Below are 20,183 nucleotides of genomic sequence, written 5' to 3' on the forward strand. Positions count from 1 at the left end.
GAGAGAAGGAGAGAGAGACATCATAGTATGTCAGGTGTCTGACACCAAATTCCCCTAAGAGACAGACCCAGAAGTAAAAGGGAGAAGAGAACAAGATAAGGGAACAGGCAAAGGAGTTTCGAGGATACTTTGAAACTGCTTAGTCAAAGAACAGAAAGCTGGCTCCTTTTCTTCTTCACATTTGTCCAGAGGAGATACTTAGCTGATTAAAACAGGAGCTGGTTCACTTCCAAGAGACTGCATCACTCTCTATTTATTAACTTTTACCCTATCTACAGATTAAGATAAGCAAACATTTCACATGTTCAAATACCTCATGTCCTAGTGACAGATGTCAATTGCAATTAATTTCACGCTTTTGCTGACCACAGCTACGACCCCTCTGCCCTTCACCTGTCTTGCTCTTTTATTTCCATTTGCAAATTTCATTGACCTGATCAACAAAATCATGCAAGATAGCCTTAAATTTCCATTTTTTCTGTACTCACAAGCATCGTCTGTTCTCCGAACAAAAATTCTGGTGACCTCTACTTCTAAATATCCTAACCAATGGTGCCAAGAAATTACTGTATTTTATTTCTCCTTCATCTTAAACGTAATCAACTGCACCAACCTGCAGCTGCCTCACCCATGATACTACTTGGGCATCTGCTTAATGTGCTCCCGAATTCTCTTTTAGCTGTATATTTAAACAATATTTTCTACTTCGAGAGTTTTTTCAGCTGGGCCAAAGGTTTGTTTGACTTTCCTATAAATGTCATTCAAGTACTTGAGATGGATTGGTTTGGAGGCACCAAGAGCCATTACCAGGCTGACCCAAGAGACCCAAGACTCTAGAAGCAGAGTCCATGTCTTGAAACTGGCAACACACAGCCTCTATGGATTTTAAATAATGAAATGATGAAAGCTATTTAGTACCACAGTATATTTCATGCATTAATCTAATAGCATTTTATAAAGCCAATTCCCTACTCTTGTCTCCTTGGAATATAAAAGCCATCTGCACCAACCCAGAACAATTTATTAAAGACATGAAAAATAACAGACGTGTATCTTTTCTCCTTTATGATTTTCCTTATTTTTCAAATCCATTTTTACCATATTTTTTCTATGTATGATTTTATTTTTCTGGTTTAATTGCCTGATGAACATGACTTTAAAATGAAGCCCATGAAACTGAGCTCTAAGAAATGATAAAAAGAAAGTGCAATGTTTCCCTCTTTACCATATTTCATATTCAAATGATGGGTTTAAAAAACACGGGTTTTAAATTTTGGCAGCCTGACTTTGGAGACCAGATGTGCCTCTGAAGCTGCTTCTCAGATGAAGTCACTTAACCTTGATAATCCTTAGTTTTTTCACCTGTAAAATGAAAATAATAATATCTACTTTTCCAGGATATGTGAGAATTCAATTCAATAATGAATATGTACAAAGTCTCTGGTGTCAGGCACATATGCAATTCTCTCTAAATGAAAGCAGATACTAAAGAACATGTGGTTCTCAAATAATTTTTGAAAGTCTCTTCTCTCTGATTACTGTTTTAACATCTCAGAGAGTCATTAGGGAAGGGAGGAGAAAGGACACAGGGCACCAAGTATCACAGCAGTTTGCTCACGTGATAGTTGCCCAGTCTGGACTCTCCAGGTGGTCACTCCAGCAGCAGGTCAACTGGACTGTACCAGGGGAACCTTGGCAAGGCAGATGGGGACAGTGGGGAGATAAGCTGGTGAACTGAGGAACAATTAGGCTTTGTCAACGAGGCTCCTCTTTCAGGTAGAATGCTTCCCTCAGCTGGGTTAGGGCAGTATGTGGGTCTCGAAAGACTGTTTTTTATTTTTGTTTTGATATGTTTATTTTTTTCATCAGTATAAAACTAATCTCAGTTTTCTAAATTTATTTTCAGCATGTTTGGGACTATGGAATTTTCATTTAAAAAATCATCAAAGTTTCACCCTCTCTAATATCTGTTGTATATGTTTCTTAAAATTCAGACAATTTAATTTAGAATAAACTAAAAACAACAAAGATAGCTGAAGTTCATTCCCAGCTGGTTTTACACTCGTGGGCCATAATGTGCCAGGTGTCTGACACCAAATTCCCCTAAGAGGATGAAGTCAGTGCCTCCACCTCACTGCACTCTGCTTATAATTGTGGTTATGTACACCTTAATCCTCTGCTAGATGAAATGTATCTTCAAAGCAGGGCTCATTTCTAATTTATGTGATCAGCCTTCACAGTCTCTTTACAGCACCATGCAAAGTACAATGAATGCCTACAAATGAATTTTAATTACTCAGAACATACAAGTGAGATGTCAGCCTGACCACATTTACATACCCTTATAACCATGATGGCAATCTGTGCTTTATGTAGGAAAAACTGAGCAGCTGTGAGGCTGCACCTGTTTCCCCCACCTAATTTCCTGACTTCTGATATGAGCAAAGGCAAAAAAAAAAAAAAAATCAATTACCTCCATTACCTTACTTCTGCTAAGAGAAAGAAATCCAGTTTAACCTCTTCACTGAGCATTCTGTCGCCCAATACAGTGCAGTGTATTAACCATGAGGTTTGTGGGCAGACTGGTAAGATGACAAAGGGCACTCTGTGTGAACTTAGATTTGTGACCTCATCATCTAAGCTTTGGCTTTCTCATCTGAAACAGAATAACAGCAACGCCTCCAGCACAAATTGGTAGCATTAAGTATGTAAAATACGTATGCGTAAGGCATTCAATATGAGTTAGCTTTCCTTTAACTTTTGGCAGGCAAAAAGTATGGGAAGAAATGTTCAAATTCTCTTGTAATCAGAGAAATATAAAATAAAACCACCCTTTAGGCCCATTATAAAATATAAAATGTTGGCAAGGAGTGTTTAGATAGAAATCTTGTACACTACCCTGGAGAGAGCAGACTGGAGCAGCCCTTTGGGGAATCAATCTGTCAATCTTTGTGAAATTGAGTTTGCATAGATATGAACAACCTGATATCCCAACCCTGCTAATATTTCCCAGGGAAATTCTCATACAAGTCCACAAAGAAACTGAAATGAGAAGAATTATTGCAGTGTTACTTATTATAGTAGGAAACTGAAGGTAAGCTGACTGCCCATCACTGAATAAGTTGTAGTGGATGCCTTCTGTAGAGTTCAGCATAAAGCCATTTAAAGAAACAGGCTAGATGTATGTACAGCACATAATCTATTGTAAGAAAAGGAAACAGACAGGTAACCTTTACATAAATGAAAGACACATGCAAAACAGCACTGATATTTTGCTAGGATGCATACAAATTCAAGGTCACATATGAAAGACTTCAGAGCACATGGCCATGAAGAGGAAATGGAAGCCAGCATTTAACTGTGAAGGCAGACAATTTTTTTTTTTTTTTTGAGAAGGAGTCTTGCTCTGTCACCCAGGCTGGAGTGAAGGGGCACGATCTTGGCTCACTGCAAATTCTGCCTCCTGGGTTCAAGCCATTCTCCTGCCTCAGTCTCCCCAGTAGCTGGGATTACAGGTGTGCACCTAAAACGCTCAGCTAATTTTTGTATTTAAGTAGAGATGGGGTTTCGTCATGTTGGCCAGGCTGGTCTTGAACTCCTGACCTCATAATCCACCCACCTTGGCCTCCCAAAGTGCTAGTATTACAGGCGTGAGCCACCACACCTGGTTGGGAGATAAATTTTTACAAGTCCATTATACAGACCTGTAATGCTGACAGTATGTCATGAACTGAGAGCAATGACAAATTCAAATCTCCACACCTCGGGTTCAACTAACAAAAATGCAAAAAATAAAAAAATTAAAAATGTGTGTGTTAAGAGGGTGGGAATGTGGTTGTGTGTATACCTATATGTGTATGAGCTACTGTATTCATGAATACTTTTCTACGAGTATACACAACAAACTAAATATTGCTCACTTTTGGAAAAAGGAAGCGGAGATTAACTAAGACAAGAGAAGAGAGCTTTTTGTTACTTTCACATTGTTAGAATTTTTCCCTTATGTCTATGTAACATCTAATTAAATATTAGTTTGGCTTTTTAAATTAACTTCTGCTCTCTACTCTTCCCATTTCACCTTTCGATCATTTGTTACCACATAGGTATCAGAATTGTTCTAAAATGTGTACGTGATCCTATTAAGTTTCTACTTAAAAGCCTTCCGGTTGCTCCGATTGCCCGTAAAACTACTTCCAAATTCCTAGCATGACATGAAAAGCCCTTTGAAATCTGCTCAAAACGTTCTAAATTCGAGCCAATCTAAGTCCATGAGACCTTTACTTTTGGAAAATCAGATATTCACATGTTTTTTATACTGCCAGTTACCATCACATTATAAATTTTTGCTTATGCTTGTTCTCTGCCCAGAATGCTATCCCTTGATTTTACTGTCAGATGAATTCCTACATATCCATTAATGCCTATAACATATCTTCTCTTTTATGAATTTCTCTCTGGCTCCCTGATTTCTTGACCAGGCATTATGACCAGTTACTCCCACGTCTATTTCTATGTCACACTTAATCTTCAACTAAAGCCAAGCCTCAGTGACCTGGGATTATTTGTTGCCATGTCTGTCTCCCTGGCTAGAAAGTGAGGTTGTGTTTTTCTCCAAACGTTGAAATCCCACTACATTGCAAGGGCCTGACATACATACAATGGATACATAATAACTATTTGTTGAATTAAACTGGAAATTATTTTCTCAGGTTATGCCATTAAATGAACTATAAAACCATCCATCTGAGCCAAAAATAGAGTAAAGCCAAGAGTTATATCCTAAGTTCAAATTTTAAAAGACTTTGATGAGCCTCACACTTCTGGGGGAAAAACAAGTACAGACTCACTTATCCCTGGCTCCTCTCTTCTAAATACAACTAAACATTCTGGAAATAATTGATCAATAACAAAAGGACTATGAAAAATAGAAGGAGGAAGGCAGATTTACTAGAGATCTCAGGGCTTGAAGAATGACATGGGAGTGACATCCTGGGTATTCTTTTTATCTGTCCTTTATCCCAGGCTGGGTGCTGGAGAGGTCTTCCTAGACCTTCAATAGTAAGAGACCAGAAGAAGAGCCCCCAAAATTTAGCCAAACAATTGGAAAGTGAGCAGCTCAGAAGGGCAGAAATCTTTTTTAACAAAACTAATCCTATGCTAGGCACCATGAATGACCACCTGTGCCCACAACTACACCACTGTCAGAGACGGAGTCAGGAGTCTCATCTCCTGATTGCCACCTGATGACAGTGGATAGGCCAGGATAAGCCCCTTCCTCCCCTACCGGTAGTGCAGGTAGAAACCAGGCAGGGAATTTGACATCTCTCTTCCCACCCCTCATGCCCCACCCCAACAACAGCAGGGGACCCAGTACAGCAACCCCCTTTCTCTACTAACTTACAATTGAAGACAGACAGGAAAGGGTGGACTCCCACCCCTGCCCAGGAGTAGCAGGCAGCATCTGTCACCCTCCAAATGAAAGAGCTGGGTGAGGATCTTGGAGAAGAGATAGCTGGAGAAAGCATTCCAAAACCTGTAGAGGCAGGTCTGAACAAGTCCAACATGCAACTCTCCAAAATCAACATGCCAGTGTTTTAGAACCAAAATATGGCATGGAATTCCACTTAGATTTTTAGAATGGACTCCAAGGAACACAAACATGAAGCACAACCAGTGTGGACTGCGAGAGCTGTGACCACTAAAGTGTTACTGGTATTACATTCCACAAAAGCACGACAGGACACAAGTGCTAAACCTACACAAAGTAACATTTGGCTAAAATAGCAGATAGAAAATACAAAGAACTAAGAGGATCACAATTTGACTGAGAAAAGACAATTAACAGATACCGACATTGAGATACTGAAATTATCTAAAAAGGATTTTAAAGTATCCATTTGTAAAAATACTTCGATAAGCAATTAAAAATTCTCTTAAAACCAAGAAAATTAGAAAATTTCAACAACAGGAAATAGACATTATAGTAATAAAGGAACCAAGTAGAAAATACAGACCTAGAAAAGATAATAACATAATTTTTTTGATTTACCAGATGGACTCATTCATAGAGTAAATAGTATTGTCATTGGCAAGGTAAAATATCACTGAACTCATGGACAGATCAGTAGAATATACCTAATTGGAACAACAGAAAAGAGACTGATTAAAAATAGTAATGAAACAGACAGTGTCTCAGAGACCTGTTGGACAGAAACAAAAAATTTCATATTTATGTCATCAGAGTGACAGAACAGGAGAAAAAGTGTGTAGCTGAAAAATATTCACAGAACTCATGACTGAAGATTTCCCAAATTTGTGAAATACCTAAACCTACAAATTCAAGAAATTGAGAAAATCTCAAACTACTTTTGCTCAAACAAATTCGTACCAAGACAACATATCACAATCAAATTTCTAAAAAAAAAAAAAACAAGAAAAATCTTCAATGTAGCTAGAAAGAAGCAACATATACGGGAGAACACTGATGTGAATGACTGTGGATTTTTAAGGTGAAACTGCGAAGCCAAAAGGAATTGGTACGTTTTTCAAATGCTAATATAAAAGAATTGCTAACTTTGAGCTCTATATCCAGCAAAAATATTCTTCAGCAATGAAGGGGGAAGAAAACCACTTTCTCAGATAAAAGAAAACTAAGAGAATCTGTTGTCAGCACACCTACCCTAAAAGAAGTGCTAAAGAAAATTATCCAAACAGAATTTTAATGTAACAGAAAGAGACTTGGAAAAATTCAAGAAACAAAAAGGTATCAATGGAATGAATACAAATGGGGATAGATAAAACATGTTCTCGTTCCTTTCCTGTGTTTTTAAAACTATTTTGATGGTTGAGAAAAATATAATACCTTCCAATGTGGTGCTCAATGGACTTACGGAAATACTTAAGGCGACTATATTTTTAAAGGGAGGAGGGTAAAGTGTGGAAACTGAAGTATGATTTCCATACTTCACTCAAGGTGCTATCAGTAAAGCTTTATTGTAAATAGGCAGTTTGAAGTTACACATATATATTGTAATATCTAGAACAACCACTAAGAAAACTATATCAAAAGACATATTCCAAAACATTTTTAATAAATCAAAATAGATTATTCTCAAAAAATTTTAAGAAAACCAAAGGAAGTCAAGGAAAGGGTATCAGAAAAATGAGAAGTAGAGGGAACACACAGAAAAATGAACAATAAAATGGCATGCTTACACCCTAGCATGTCAATAACTTTAATTGTAAACAGTTTATTTTTATTCTTTAACTTTTTATTTTATTGTATTTATTTTGTTCGTTTTCGAGAGAGAGTTTTGCTCTGTCACTCAGGCTGCAGTTCAGTGGCACCATCTGTGCTCACTGCAACCTCTGCCTCCCAGGTTCAAACAATTATCCTGACTCAGCATCCCAAGAAGCTTGGACTACAGATGCCTGCCACCACACCCAGCTAATTTTTCTATTTTTAATAGAGATGCGGTTTCATCATGTTGGCCAGACTGGTCTTGAACTGCTGACCTCAAGTGATCCACCTGCCTCAGCCTCCCAAAGTGCTAGGATTACAGGTATGAGCCATCTGGCCCTAACTGTAAATAGTTTAAATGCAGCAGTTCCAAGACAGAGATTATCAGAGTAGAGTAAAAAGCATGCCCCAATTATATAATGTCTACAAGAAACTTACTTCACACATAATGACTTAAGGAGGTTGAAAGTTAAAGGATGGGAAAAAAAAATTCCAGGTGACCATTAATGAAATAAGAAACTATATTAATAGCAGATAAAGCAGACTTCAGAGCAAAGAAGATTACCAGAGACAAAAAGGAACATTACATAATCATACAAGAGTCAATATACATATCATTTCTAAAAGTGTATGCACCAAACAGAGCATCAAAATACACAAAGCAGACACTGATAGAATTGAAGGGAGCTGGGCTTGGTAGCTCACACCTGTAATCTGAGCGCTTAGAGAGGCCAAGGTGGGCCCGTCACCTCAGGTTAGGAGTTCAAGTCTAGTTCAGTCCACAGGGAAAAGTCTCATCTCTAACAAAAATTAAAAGATTCGCTGAGCGTGGTGGCATGTGCCTGTAATCCCAGCTACTCAAGAGAATTGCTTGAATTCTGGAGGTGGAGGTTGTAGTGAACTCAGACTGGACTGCTACACTCCAGCCTGGGTGACAGAGTTAAACTGGATCTCAAAAAAGAAAAAGAAAATAACTCAAATGAAAAGATTCTGATGAAGGCTTTCAACTGATGATTCTGATGATTGAAGATCAAGCTCTTGAAAGAGTACAGGAAACCAAAAACCATCTCTCACAAATTCCTCCTTGGAAGACAATCTTCTGTGTTAACGGCAAAAGAAAAAAATAATAATAATGATTTCCCTAAATTAGAAGAAGTCTTATCATAATGATAGAGAAAATGACCTCTGCCAGATATTGGTATGTCACAGAAAAATTGTACTGTATTAATATTTAAATAGATGGATGACAAATATTGATTGGTAACACAAGAGCACTTCCACTTTAAGAAAATAAATGAATGGGCATAGAAATGTCATGCAAACTTAATCTTTGAGCTAGCACTCAAGCACCTGGATCCTTACTCTTTGGCTCAACCCATCCCTGTATCTGATCTGGCAGCCGCCAGGAGCTAGCTGTTGTAAAATGGTATTTCTCTTGGCCCCAGCCTCCCTTGGTTTGATGTGGCTTTTGACAATAGCTTTATTTTATTTATTGATTTCCAGTTTCTATTGCTCATATAGCCAGTATGAACTCCTACTTCTGGCCAAGCAATGGTAACAGGGACCAGATTTACTGTCCCACCTGAAAGAACAATAAGAACAAGACAAAATATATAAAATGACAGTTTTAAGAAAGTGTACATCAGGCAACAAAAGACAGTGTTGCCTGAGAAGAAAAACAAATTGCATGAGACCTACAATTTCTCCAGGTTACTTTCATGAGAGCCTCTGGACTCCAATGCAGGGAGAGGAATCCCAGCAGAGGCCCCAGACTCTGAGAGTTAAGGAGACAGAACTAAAAGTAAGGAGAGCAAGACAATCAGACATCTCAGGACAGTATATCAAAGATGAGATGCTGCACAGCGTGACTTGGAGATCTGCAGAAGGTCCTGCTGGAATTAGTCACGTGCACACACATGAGGAAACCGCCAGTGGCCAGGAGAAAGAACCTCTGGATTAGAGAAAGCAGCACCCAGTGGTCACACAGGTCTAGAGATAATTTCTGCTGTCACAAGATAGACGAAAACCTTATGTTGGGTGGAATACTCAGAATCATTTTGCCTCAGGAGTGGGGAAAGTACTGCTCTGATCCTACCTAATAAATCTTAAAAGCAAGATTCCAAATGATTGAACTATTTTCAAATAACTTAACTGCAAGCCAAAACAAAAGTAAAGAATATTCATAGCAATACAAAAACTATCCAGCAAAAAAGGATGAAAGGGAAAATTCATACTGTCGGTACTCAATCAAAGGTTATTAGTCATGGAAGAAAGCAGAAAAGTTTGACTCGTAATGAGATGGCCAATAAGCCTGTCTCTCTCCATCTCACCACTCAACCATGGCAACCGACATTTACTGTTATCCAAAATAAACAATTAAATTGGTGTCTACAAGTTATGACTTCAATATTTTGTTTTTTACGATCTCCTCTTTAGGAAACAGTGCTGAAGCCATTTATAGTCATGCATTGTATAACAACATTTCAGTCAACAATGAACCTTATGTACAGCTGTGAACCCATAAGATTATAATAAAGCTAAAAATTTCCCATAGCCTAGTGATATAACTGTTGTGACTTCATAGCTATAGTGATATTGCAATTCCTCATGTGGCTATGGTGCTTCTGGTGTAAACAAACCTACCGCACACTGCCAGTAGATTAAAAAGTTAAAAGAATAATAAATTTAAAAATAGAGAAAAGCTTGTACTATAAAGATATTAAAAATATTTTTGTACAGCTGTGAAATGTGCTTGTGTTTTAAGCTGTATTGTTACAAAAGAGTCAAAAGGTTTAAAAAAAAAAAACTATGAAGTAAAAAAGCCACAATACACTAAGGTTAATTTATTATTGAAGAAAGAAAAAATATATATATTTTTATTTTACTTTAGGTTCTGGGGTACATGTGCAGGTCACACAGGGTTGTAGCATGGTGCATACATAACCAGGTGGTTTGCTGCCTCTACTCCCCCTTCATCTATATTCAGCATTTCTCACCATGTTATCCCTCCTCAACCCCCGCTGTCCCTTTCCTAGCTGCCCCAACTACCCCCAGTGCATGATGCTCCTCTCCCTTTTAGTGTAACCTACGTGTAGTCTTTATGAAGACTACAGTAGCATACAGCAATGTCTTAAGCCTTCGCATTAACTCACCACTCACTCACTCACTGAGTTTTGCCTGAGGCTCCATCCATGGTCGGTGCCCTATACAGGTGTACCACTTTTTACCTTTTATACTGTATTTTTTACTGTACCTTTTCTATGTTTAGATACACAAATATCATTGTGTTATAATCACCTACAGTCTTCAGTACCGTAGCATGCTGTACAGGTTTGTAGCCTAGGATGAATAGGCTATCTGCCACACACCCTAATTGTATAGTAGGCTATACCGCCTAGGTTTGTGTAAGTATACTTTATGATGTTCATACAATGATGAAATCCCCTAACAATGCATTTCTCAGAATGTATTCCCATCATGATTGCACTCCATGAGTGGTTGTAAGACTTCAATTTTTTCTGGTAGCAAGATCCCAATACTTCCTCAAGGTCGTTGGTTACTGTCAATTTAACCTGCACTTCAGCATTTTTAAAATAAATGCAAACACCTGTTTTCTCACCACTGGATAGAAGGTCAAAGTCTTCTTCTTGTCAACTCCTAATCAGAAGATCTCAGCTGAGAGGCAAAAATTATGATACACTTGAGTGGCTCTGAGACAGCAGCTTGTCTCTGAAGAAGCCCTGTAGGTAGGCACAAATCGAACAAGGAGAATGAAATCCGCCTGTGATTATGCTTACCTTGCCCAGCTATTGAGAATGGCCAAGAGGAAAGTCAATGCTGACCCTGTGTTCTGAAGATTCACAGTGTCAATAACTTGATTACCTCCTGCAAAAATTGTTTTTGCTCAAATAAGCTCTCAAGAATATGCAGAAAAGAGATTCTATGTACTGCGTTAGCTGGTGACTTGAAAGTACTCTATGACCATTTATTTCACCTCTTTGATTATGACATGTCAGTTTTTCACTCTCGCTCTCCATGACCTTTAACAAGTCATGAACTAGCTTTTTGAGTTTGTGTGAATAGATGCAAAGCTGGAATACAATCTATTTTCCATGAATAACCCTCAGACAGAATAAAGAAAGATTGTGTATTCAGAGTTTTCCTTTGCCAAAAAGGCCTCTGACAGATATATAATAAATCATTGTTCCTGGAACCAGTGGCAGCCTGCTGCCTTGTAAACGAAAGTGCTCAATCAATACTGTTGGTTGATAAATGGGTTCACTACGTGAAGGCGTCCATGTGAGGAACCTACACTAGAAAATAGCCCCCATTAAAACAGACTCAGCAGAACCTCCACCAAGTGTGTAGATGTAAATGTCTCCCCGATTCTGAGTCAAGAGAGACATTGCAGGGGCAAAGTAAGACATAAAGAGTATGTCTCAGGCCCAAGTTGCCCTGGCAAAATAAGTAAATCCAGTGACATGGAAAGCCCACAGACACTAGTTACATTAACATAAACTTTTTATAAAGGGCAAAGCTACATTTACAGGCAAAGTTGGTTTTGTTGTGCCTTGGTTTATTGTGCTTTGCAGGTATTGCATTAAAAAAAAAAAAAATTAAAGGTTTGCGGCAACCCTAAAGCCAGCAAGTCTATCAGCACCATCTCTCCAGCAACCTGGGCTCACTCCATGCCTCTGTGTCACATTTTGGTAATTCTTGCAATCTTTCAGCATTTTCGTTGTTATTTTCTCTCTGTTATGGTAATCTGTGATCAATAATTTTTGTGTTACTATTATAACGGTTTTAAGGCAATATGAACTGTGTCCCAAATAAGATGGCAAACTTACCTAGTAAGTGCTACATGTGTGTCCTGTAACTGCTCCACCAATGGGTCATTTCCCATACCCTCTCCCTCTCCTCAGGCCTCCCTAGTCTGAGATACATCAATATTAAAATTAGACCCATTAGTTACCCCTACATCTCAGTGTTTGAGTGAAAGGAAGAGTGAGTCCCTCACTTTAATCAAAAGCTACAAATGGGCCAGATATGGTGGCTCAAGCATGTAATCCCTGAACTTTTGGAGGTGGGAAGATCATTTAAAAAAGGAGTTTGAGACCAGCCTGGGTAACTCAGGGAGACTGTGTCCCTATAAAAAGTTAAAAATTATCTGGGCATGGTGGTACATGCCTGTAGTCCTAGCTACTCAGATGGCAGAGGTGGGGATGATCCCTTGAACCCAGGACGTTGAGGCTGTAGTGAGTTGTGATTGTGCCATTGCACTCCAGCTTGGGCAACAGTGCAAAATCCTGCTTAAATAAATAAATAAATAGGCCACGCACATTGGCTCACGCTTGTAATCCCAGCACTTTTGGAGGCCAAGGCAGGGAGACTGCGAGGTCAGGAGTTCAAGACCAGTCTGACCAACATGGGGAAACCACGTCTCTACTAAAAATACAAAAATTAGCGGAGCATGGTGGCACACACCTGTAGTCCCAGCTACTCAGGAGTCCGAGACAAGAGAATCGCTTGAACTCGGGAAGCAGTGAGCCAAGGTCCTGTCATTACAGTCCGGTCTGGGCAATAGAGAGACTCCATCTCAAAAAAGAAAAAAAAGCAAGCTAGAAATGGTTAAGCTTAGTTGAGAAGGCATGTCAATTGTCACAGTAGCCCAAACGCTAGGCTTCTTATACCAAAGAGCCAAGTTGTGAATGCAAAAGCCACTCTTGAAGAAAACTAAATGCACCACTCCAGTGAACACATGAATGATAAGGAAGCTAAACAGCCTGTTGCTGATACTAAGAAAGATTTTCATGGTCTGCATAGAAGATTGAAACAGCCAAAATATTTTTTTAAGCCAAAGTGTAAACCACAGCAAAGTCCTAACTCTTTTCAATGCTATTAAGTCTGGGAAAGGTAAGGAAGCTGCAAAATAAAAGTTTGAAGATAACAGAGGTTTGCACACAAGCTTTAAGGAAAGAAGCCATTTCTGTAACATAAAAGTGCACGTTAAAGTACTAAGTCCTGAGGCAGAAGCTGCAGCAGGTTATGCAGAAGATCTAGCTGAGATCATTGATGAAAGGGGCCACACTAAATGACCAATTTTCAATAAAGACAAAACAGCCTTCCAGTGGAAGAAGATGTCATCTAGGACTTACACAGCTACAGAGGAGAAGTCAAGGCCTGGCTTCAAAGTTTCGAAGGAATGACTGACTTTTGTTAAGGGGCTAATGCAGCTGGTGACTTCCCACTGAAACCAATGCTCATTTACCATTCTGAAAATCTTGGGTTCCTTAAGAATGCTGCTAAATCTACTCTGGCTATGCTCTTATAAATGTAAAACTGAAGTGTGCACGGCAGCCCATCTGTTGGTAACATGGTTTACTGAATATTTTCAGCCCACTGTTGAGACTTACTGCTCAGAAAAAGTATATTTTTCTTTCAAAATATGACTGCTCATTGATAATGCATGTGGGTGCCAAAGAGCTCTGATGGAGTATACAAGGAGATTAATGTTTTCATACCTGCTAACGCAACATCCTCTGATCTACATCATCTATGACCCATAGGTCAAGGAGGAATTGTCATTTTCAAGTCTTATCATTTGTGATTCCTGTGATGAATCTGAGCAAAATCAAATGAAAACCTTCTGAAAAGGATTCACCATTCTAGAGGCCATTAAGAACTTTCGTGATTTATGGGAGGAGGTCAAAATATCAACATGAACAGGAGTTCTGAAGAAGTTGATTCCAACCCTCATGCATGAGTCTGAGGGGTTCAAGATTTCTGTGAAGGAAGTAGCTGCAGATGTGGTGGAAATAGCAAGAAAATTAGAATTAAAAGTGGAGGCTGAAGATATGATTGAATTGCTACAATCTCATGTTAAAACTTGGAAAGTTCACAAGTTGCTTCCCGTGGATGAGCAAAGAAAGTGGTTTACTGAGATGGAATCTACTCCTGGAAAAGCTGCTGTGGACATTATTGGAAGGACATCAAAGTGTTTAGAATATTACATAAACTTAGTTGATAAACCGGCTTGCAGGGTTTGAGAGGACTGACTTTAATTTGAAAGAAGTTCTACTGTAGATAAAATCTTATCAAATCTTTCATAAAAGAGTTTATCAAGGTGGCAAACTTCATTGTTGTCTAATTCTAAGACATTGCCACAGCCACCCTAACCTTCAGCAAACACAACCCTAATCAGTCGGCTGCCATCAACATTGAGGCAAGACCTTCCACCAATCAAACATTTACAATTTGCTCAAGGCTTAGGTGACCATAAGCATTTTTTAAGCAATAAAGTCTATTTTAGTTAAGGCATGTACATTGACTTTTTAAACTAATGCTATTGCACATTTAACAGACTACAGTATAGTGTAAACATAAGTTTTATAGGCACTGGAAAAGTGAATTTATTTTTTAAAATATATTTTATTTTATTTTATTTATTTAGAGACAGAGTCTTGCTCTGTCTCCCAGGCTGGAGCGCAGTGGTGTGATCTCAGCTCACTGCAACCTGCGCCTCCCCAGTTCAAGGAAATTCTCCTGCCTCAGCCTCCTGAGTAGCTGGGACTACAGGCACATGCCACCATACCCAGCTAATTTTTTGTACTTTTAGTAGAGACAGGGTTTCATCATGCTAACCAGGCTGGTCTCGATCATGACCTCATGATCCGCCACCTTGGCCTCCCAAAGTGCTGGGATTACAGGCACCACCTATTTTATATTATTTTTAACAGATAAAATTCTATGTATTTTTCATGTGTAATGTGATTTTTGAAGTACATATACACTGTAGAATGACTAAATCTAGATTTCATGTGACTCACTTTATTGTGATATCCACTTGGTTGTGGTACTCTGAAACTGAACACACAATGTCTCCAAGGTATGCCTGTAATAGGAAGAATTCAGGACTCTAATAAAAGATACCATGCAAATGGAATATCTCTGTCAGCTAATTCTCCTAAACTCGTAGGAATCATTATCCACTTAGCATATGGTAGTTTGCTTTAATAGTTCTGTTTTGTATGGGAAAATATGGTACGGAATCTTACTAGACTCAAAGTCTAAGAAACAGTTCCAGCAAAACACCATCCTTCCTTTCCATATATGTCTCCTGTGAGCCACAGTTCATCAAGCCCAATGTAATAAGGAAGCTATAAATCTGATCATTTTAAAAGTCTGAATGAGAGTTTTAAAAATTTTTATCTAGGTTATCTTGTTATCCCCACTGGAGTCAGAGAAGCTTGTTCGGGCACACTGCCATGATGCCTCCATTGCAATGATTTAGGACCAACTGCACCCCCAAATCCCTCTCTCCCACCTGTACACATTCTTCTACAATCCTGTCTGTCCCTGACACAATGTTTGTAATTGTCTATTAGTCACATTTCTCAGGACCTTTGGGAGGTATGTATATTATTATTTCCAATAATGTAAGTTGCATGATTTAAAAGGAATTACATGGTGAGAACTAAAGTCAGCAGAAATCATTTTCTTGGATTAACTTAGAACCGCCTTTTATTGTTTAGCAAATAGGAGCTTGAAATAATGAGAAGAAAGACTCAGCAAGAATGAGAGTGGAAAATCAACTTGTGGTTTTGAGCATCTCATGTGAAAAGGACAGTGTTTTAAAAAGATGTGGAGGTAGGAATAAACGAGAATTAGAAGCAAAGACAGACAAATTCCATTTTTGCTTTATAAACTTCACTAAGATTTAAGTGCATTTGAATTTTTGTAAATATAATATGATTTAGAGAACAGAGAACTGGAGGATCGCAGGGTGTCTCCACTAGAGTATATGTTTGGAAAAGATTTTCCATTATGATTTGAATTATAATCAGATGAGATAGCCCCTTAACCAGAAGAGAAGTACCCTATTACTGTAAATACGGGCTTGCCAGAAACACAAGCGTGCTCAGGCTGTCCTCTGGCCACCAGAGGCAACGGCAGCAGAAATCTGAAGGAATGTTTGCAAGTGGAACAGATGCTTCTTGCCAAAAACTATTGAAATCCTCCAAGATGAGGTAGACCCAGAGGCTGACCTTGTAGAATAGGAGATAAAGAATGGAGTGATGCCACTCAAGAGGGGAGAAAACTCTCAGGCAGCCTGACTTTGATAAATGACTTTAACAGTGATTCCAAAACAACGGGAATGCATTAAATGAGCACTGGCAGCATCTAGGGACAAGCAACGCTGCACTTGTATTAATCAATCCAGCCCGGTCGATGCAGACATCATTCATAGGCAGTGCACAGCATCATAGAAAAGCAGCCTGATGGTGTGGAAAAGGCATGCTGCAAAAAGTCAGGAGCACCAGGAGGCACATGAAAATACTACTGAACACCTGCTCTTTTCCAGACACCATGCTCAGCACTTTGCCAGCAGAATTTTACTGAGTTGTCCCAGAACCTTCTGTCATAGGCCTTGGTGTGCTGGAGCCAGTTCAGACCAGCTCATAAAGGCATCTTTTTGTTGTCTGCCCCCTTCCCAGGTCCATGTGCAATGGTGTCACACTGATGGCTTAAACCACATTCTGCATTCAAAGGCTCTGATCGGGCTATGATGGAAACCTTGACAGAAATGAAGGAAAGAAGCCTGTGCCCTAAAACAATCATCATCTTAACAGAGTGCTTAATCCTTCTCTGCCTTCTCTCATCTTGTGATCACAGTCTCCCTCTAGTTAAGGGAGGCTTTGCTGAACACCTAATAGGTATGACGAAGCCTGGCAAAGATTGCAATACCTCTGAGTGATAAGCAAGAAGACAGAACAGATATAAAGATGCAGAAAGACCATCCACCATGTATGATCATTTGTATTTGTCAGTGCTTACTTATAACACATTTTCATATGATACACAATCAATTGTCACCAGTCACTGCTTTAGTGCTTGGGAGCTCAGCCCCATGCCAGAGCAGATAAAAGGAGTCTTTGATACTTAGAAGCCTCATTTTCATCCTGATTCTTTGTTCTCTTCCTCCTTTCTTCTTATTTTGTGAATGTTCTGCTTCCCCTGATCTGATCTGATTTCCTTCTCTATTTCATCTCAGTGGAACACTATGACTCCCTATTTTCTCAGAGTGTACCTTTGCTTACCAGAGTACCCATTAAGCTAATCTGAGCATCTTTACTTTCAAGAACATCATAAATAGTTCTTTGCTTCTGATTGCACAAGTAATCCATGTTCTTTTTTAAAAAATACAGAGAAGCAAACAAGAGGATAAAACACTATTTATAACCTCATTGCTGTAAAATATTATCACTGTCAATAATCTACAATATTCTATATTGATTCTGTGTTTTTTCTAACTCAGCAAATCTTTAGATCAAAATTTAAACCAGTGTTTCTTCATCAGTGATGAGTTTGCCAGACCAATTCCCTCCTTTTTTCTACCAAAAGATATTTGACAAAATCTGGCAGTTTTGGTTCCCACAGCCTGGAGGGGGATGCTACTAGCATCCGGTGGGTGGAGCCCATGGATGCATGTAAATCTGCTAAAATGCTCAGAATGGCCCACCACAGCAGGGAATTATCCAGTCTAAAATACTGATAGTATCAGGACTGAGAAAGTTTGGTCTACACACAGCCTAATACACTGTAGGCTTTCCAACAACACTTCTTAACAAGTGCTTAATCCTTCTGTGCCTTCTCTCATCTTGTGATTGCAGGCTTCCCCTAGTTAAGGCAGGGTTTGCTGAAGAACTAATATGTATGACAAAAGCCTGGCAAAGACTGCAATACTTCTGAGTGATAAGCAAGAAGATAGCACAGATATAAAGATGTAGAAAGACCATCCACCATGTACAATCATTTGTATTTGTCAATGCTTTCTTTTAACACATTTTCTGATCCCTCTAACACCTCAGTCAATATTCTGGTTTCGCCTTTGTCTGTCTTCCTCTTGGAGCCCAACAATTATGATTCACCCATAGAATTGCCAGGCAATTTGTGAACGCACACTAGTGAATGAAGAACTTGCTTCCTCTGTCTCTCCTTCAGTCCTGTGTTCCTCTCCAGATCTGCTTAGAACTACTTTTTTTTCATTTTCTCTCCCTTAGTTGTGCCTCCTTCTGTGTTCGTGTGTGTGTGTGTGTGTGTGTCACACTCATTTCTGTACCCAAATACTCTGACTTGATCATTTCCACTTTTATTATGGGCTTGCTTATGCACCCTTCACATTCTATGAAAGGTTTACTCTTCAAGATAAATTAACAAAAAGTAGTGGCATGACTAGAGGGGAAACCTAAGGGGATAGGAGTGGGTGCTCCAGGGGGCTGTGGGCTCCTAGGAAAATAAAGAAGAAGGAGAGGGCAGTGAGACTTCCAGGGAAGTCAAGGCAGGCTCCCCCAGCTCAGGTAGATCTACAAGTGTAGCATGAATGGGTCCTAGAGCCCTGAAACAATCTCCACCATGCACACAGTGCCTAAAAGACTTTTTACTCTTCTCAAATGCCTGGAAGGACAGGGTCACACTTCTCCGTCATTTCCAGGAGCCTGAGACATTGTAGGACTTCCAGAGATATTATGAATATGGTAGAGTTCACATATTTATAGGCAGTTTCCTTTTAATGATGTATTTTTCGTCTTAAATATGAAATATTTCCAAGAAGCTCTGGATGTTGCATACCTATGGAGTTTTGTTGCACAGATATTTGAGCCAAAGTCCTTTCTGTCACGTTCCCCTGTCCCACTACAAACATCCTGGGTATCAAAGGGGTAACTCTTCACCAAGAATTATGTATCCAATAATAAATGTGCTGAATAGTTAAAACTTCATTATCAAGATAGCTAATATTCATAGAATTTGTAGACTGTACAGCATTTTCATAGTTTATGTTACTTGCCTCTCACAATCATGTGAAGTATTTAGGCCACTTGATTTTACATTAGAATTGATGTACATTCCCCTCTCTGCCACTTAGCACCTATTTGGCTTCAGGAAAGCCACTTAGCTTCTTTGAACTTGTTTTCTCATCTGTAAAATTATTCTTTTTTTTATTTGGTTCTAGTAGAATTAAAATAAGAAATTATATTAGAGCAAAATTTTTGTCAGCAATAAAGCATGTTACCAACACAAGCAACTATTTTGCAGATGGAGGGACTGAAGCTGGAAAAGACTGGTAATTTTTTGAATGTTATATGCCTAGTAAATCTTAAATGCAGATATCTGATATTAGTATACAGATGGTGCCCAACTTAATGATGGTTTGATTTACAATTTTTTGACCTGATGATGGGTTTATTGAGGTATCAAATGCATTTTTAACTTATGATGGATTTATTGGGACATAACCCCACTGTAAGTCCAGGAGCATCTGCGTTCTGATACTGCATTCAGCTCTCATTCCACTAGGTGTTCTCTAAAGCTCCTGTCATTGCTCCAGGTAATCTTAAAACTTAGCAACTCCATAAATTATACTCTACATTCTGCTTAGGTTTTAACACAATACAACAGATGCCCGATGCAGTGATGGCTACAAAGGCTGTAAGTACTGAATAAATATTCTGCCTGCTTGAGTGATTACCTTAAATTAATAATGAAATAAAATACACGTTTTCACCAGTCTTATATAGTTCCTCACCAAGAGTAATCGTTGCATAGTGGATACAAAGTAGGGTTCTAAAATCAGACAATCCCAGGTTTAAAACCAAGCTCTGCCCTTTATAAATTGTGCAACCCTGAACAACTTCCTTAACATCTACGAACCTGTAATTCTGAATATGGATGACATTCCATAAAATCACTGTAAGAATTAAAATCATGTTGTATCAAAAGAGCTGAGCACTATGTCTGGCATATGATATGAACTGCATAAATGTTACCTATTTCTATTCTTTGACACCCACTGTCTTTCTGTGCTATTGAGCTCGTTTGATTTCAAGGAAGACTGTTTGAAATTATAAGAGAAACATTCATTCCCCTTGCTAAGGGCAAAGATTTG

This window comes from Cebus imitator, unplaced genomic scaffold (assembly GCF_001604975.1).
Source record: "Cebus imitator isolate Cc_AM_T3 unplaced genomic scaffold, Cebus_imitator-1.0 Scaffold221, whole genome shotgun sequence".
NCBI lineage: Eukaryota > Metazoa > Chordata > Mammalia > Primates > Cebidae > Cebus > Cebus imitator.